We start from the raw sequence: 3,776 nt of genomic DNA on the forward strand, positions 1-3,776 counted from the left end.
CGGGGAAAGGGGAGGGGCAGCAGCACCGAGCTGTGAAAATGGAGAGAAACGGCCCCAAAAAGGCGGCAGCGATCCCTGGGGTGGGGGCTCCGATCCCTGGGATTTGGGGTCTCTCCCCCCAGGATTTGGGGTCTCTCCCCCCAGGATTTGGGGATTTCTCCCCCCAGGATTTGGGGATTTCTCCCCCAGGATTTGGGGTCTGTGCCGCCGGTTTTTGGCTCATCTCCGGCCCCCTCGGCGCGGGATTTTCTCTTCCCGTTGGTTTTTTGGGGTTATTTTTCCCTTTTTTTTTTTTTTTTTTTTTTTACACGGTCTTTTATGACAAACTTTACTTTACGTTTGACATTTAAAAGCTGATCAGATCTTCCCTCCAGGACAGGGGAAATGGAGATATTTATTGGGGTCTGGCGGCGCTGGAGGAGCCGGGAGATTTACTCCGACAGCGCCGCGGGATTGCGGCTCCTCCTGGACAGCGATTTTTGGGAATTCTGGGCCTGTTCTGGTCCCCCCAGGAGGGACAAAAGCCGGGCTGATCCCACCAGGATTTTCCAGCGGCAGGTGCCGCCCCCGCCGCCCTCTGCGGGGGTTTTGGGGCTGGAAATGAGATTTTCGGGGGTTTGGGTCACCCTGCAGCTCCTCGCCGGGGTTTGGGGACAAAGACAGAGCCGGGCTGGTGACCCGGAGCTGGGGACAGGTCCTGGGACAAGGGACAGCGACTCGGACACGGGGGTGGGACCCGGGGACAGCGTCAGGGCTGGGGCGGGGTCTGGGAGCGGGGGAGGGACCGTCCTGCAGATGGGGACAGTCCTTGGGGACAGCCCTTGGGGACAGCTCCTGACCCTGGGGACAGGGATGGGGACAGGGATGGGGACAGGGATGGGGACAGGGATGGGGACAGGGATGGGGACAGGGACAGGGGACAGACAGGGGACAGACAGGGGACAGACAGGGGACAGGGACAGGGCTCGGCGCTCCCCCCTCCCTGCACTGCGACGGGAAATTCAAATCCCGCAGCGGCGAGCAGGGAAACACGAAGAAAATGGGAATAAAACCCGGGAGCGAGGCGGGAACGGGGGGGGGAACAGCGGGAAAGGTCACCCGCTCCTGCGGGGACAATTCCCGACCCCCAAATCCACTCCCGTCTCTTCCAGTGCCACCCCAGCGCCCCCCAATCCATCCCTAGTGCCACCCCAGTGCCCCCCAGTGCCCCCCAGTCCATTCCCAGTCCCTCCCAGTCCACTCCCAGTGCCCCCCCAGCCGATCCCAGTGTGTCCCACTCTCTCCCAGGGGACTGGGAGGGACCTGGGGCCTCTGGGAGGGACTGGGGGTCACTGGGGGACATTGGGGGGACACTGGGGGACATTGGGGGACACCCTCAGTGGCCCCAAACCCCCCCCAGCGCCCCCAAACCCCCTCAGTGCCCCCCGCGGGCTCGGGGCTGTCCCCAAGTGTCGCCGCTGTCCCCGGCAGCCCCCGGAGCTGGAGCCGCAGCCCCGGGAAGGTTTCCATGGCAACGGGAGGGAAAAAAAAAAATTTAAATTATTTTTTTAAAAAACCAGCAAAAAGCAAAGCGGCGGCGGGGCTGGAGCGGGGCTCGGGGAGCCTTTGTGAGCGAGCAGAAACCCCAAAGTGAGGGACAGGAGGAGGAAGAGGAGGAGGAGGAGGAGCGGGGTTATTTAGGGTGGGGATGGGGGCACTGAGAGGCCGAGGGGGACAGGAGGCGGCCCAGGGAGAAAGGGCATTGCCCAAGGAGGCAGAAACCCCTTTTTTCCCCCTTTTCCCCCCTTTTTTTCTCTCTTCTTCCCCCTTTTTGTCCCCTTTCCCCACATTTTTTCCTCTTTTCCTCCCTTCGCAAAAAATCCCCACCCCAAACCCGAAAAATTTCCCCCAAAATCCCAACAATCCCCCCCAAAATCCCAACAATCCCCCCAAAATCCCAACAATCCCCCCCAAAATCCCAACAATCCCCCCAAAAATCCCACCACCCCCGACACCGCGATTTCTCCCATCCTCTCCCCATTCCCGGGCGGAGGAGGTGAAGCCGCCGCCGAGCTTGGCCCTGGCCCTCCAATCCATCATTTTTATTTCCTGTTGTAACTGACAAATTGTTCCCTATTTTATATCGGATCCCTCCAGGCGAAGGGGGCTGCGGGATGCGATTTCTTCCTCGTTTTTTCCCCTTTTTTTTTTTCCCTTTTTATATTTTTTTTCTTTTCGGTATAACCTCGAAAAGGAAAAAAAAAAATGAGAAGGAGAAAAAAAAAAAAAAAAGTCATAAAACGCAACAATAAAATAAAAAATCGGAGCTGAACCAACCCAAAAGCAGCGCCGGTAATGAGCACCGCAGAGAGGCTCCATAAACCCGAGCAGGGCTGCGGGGACGGCGAGGAAAAAACCACCCCAAAAACCCCTTTATTGCCTCAAAACCGCCAGGGGGAAATTCTGCCTCCCCCAGCCCCCAGCGGCAGGTGCAGACACCCCCAAAATCCCATTTATTCCACCGTAAACTGGGGCTGGGGAAAGGAAAAACAAATTAAAAAATTAAAATAAAAATCTGATTTTTTTTTTTCCCCTCCGTTTTTCCCATGCAAAGCCTGGATTCTTCTCCTCAAAAACCCCTTTTCCAGCGGGATTTTAATTGTCTTTGAAAAGGTCAGGAAATGTTCCTTCCCTCAGGTTTCATCCCGCTTTATTTATCCCTCCCGGGAGGAGCCGGCGCTGCCTGCTGGAAATCCGCTGCCTTGGGGGGAAAAAATCCATAAAATTCAGAACAAATGATGGGGAAAAAATCCCATTTTCTCCCCTTTTCCTCCCGCTCTGACACCCCCAGCGGCTCCCGCGCTGCTCCGTCTCCTTTTGCCCCAAATCCCCGGGTTTTGCCCCATTTTGTGGGGTTTTCTGCCCCTCAGTTAATTGGGGGAGGGGTAATTAAAGCACAAACGCTTCCCAGCGCTTCCGGCCCCTGGATCCAGGGATATTCCCAAAATCCCTGGGAATCGCCCCTTTTTGAGCCCCTTTTGGGGTCATTCCCAACGCGGGCTCGGCCGCCGCTCACCGGGTGCCCTTTTGGGGCGAATTCACCCTTTTTGGGGCGAATTCACCCTTTTTTGGGGCAAATTCACCTTTCCCCAGGAGCAGCCCACAGATCTCCCGGGTTTTCTGGGGTTTTCTGGGGTTTTCTGGGGTTTCCTGGGGTTTTGCCCCTTCCCTGTCTGTAAATCTCCCGGGCCTCAGGTGGATCCTGCGGGAAATTGGGAAATTCGGGAATAACGTGGCGGGAAGCGTCGTTATCCCGCTGGGGCTGGGAAAAGGGGACTGGCAGCGGAGGTTTTGGGGCCAAAAAAGCAATGAAAGGTGAAATGTGGGTGTGAGGGTCCCGTACTGGAGGGGAAACGGCCCCAAAAGGCGCCGTTTTCATCCGATTAAATGGGATTTGATTCCCTTTCCCAGCTCGGGATTTGGTTCCCTTTCCCCGGGTCCGGCCTCTCCCAAAAACGGGGCAAAAATATAAAAAAAAATTAAAATCTGGGGTGGTTTTGAGGCAAAACTGCCCCAAATCGCACTCGGCTCGCAGCGCCGCCCGTTTTGGGTGGAGAAAGGGCGAGAACGGGAGCGGGGGAGGGAGGAAGAGAAATTAAAAAGATGGAAATCACCCAGCCGGGCTCGGTGCTGACAGCGTGGAAATCAAAAATAAAAAGGAAAGGGAGCAGGGAAAAAAATCCCAACTAATTATGTTTTATTTGCTGATCCGGAGGAAAACGAGCGGCGGCGGCCGG

The sequence above is a fragment of the Parus major genome, unplaced genomic scaffold (genome assembly GCF_001522545.3).
Source record: "Parus major isolate Abel unplaced genomic scaffold, Parus_major1.1 Scaffold299, whole genome shotgun sequence".
Taxonomy (NCBI): domain Eukaryota; kingdom Metazoa; phylum Chordata; class Aves; order Passeriformes; family Paridae; genus Parus; species Parus major.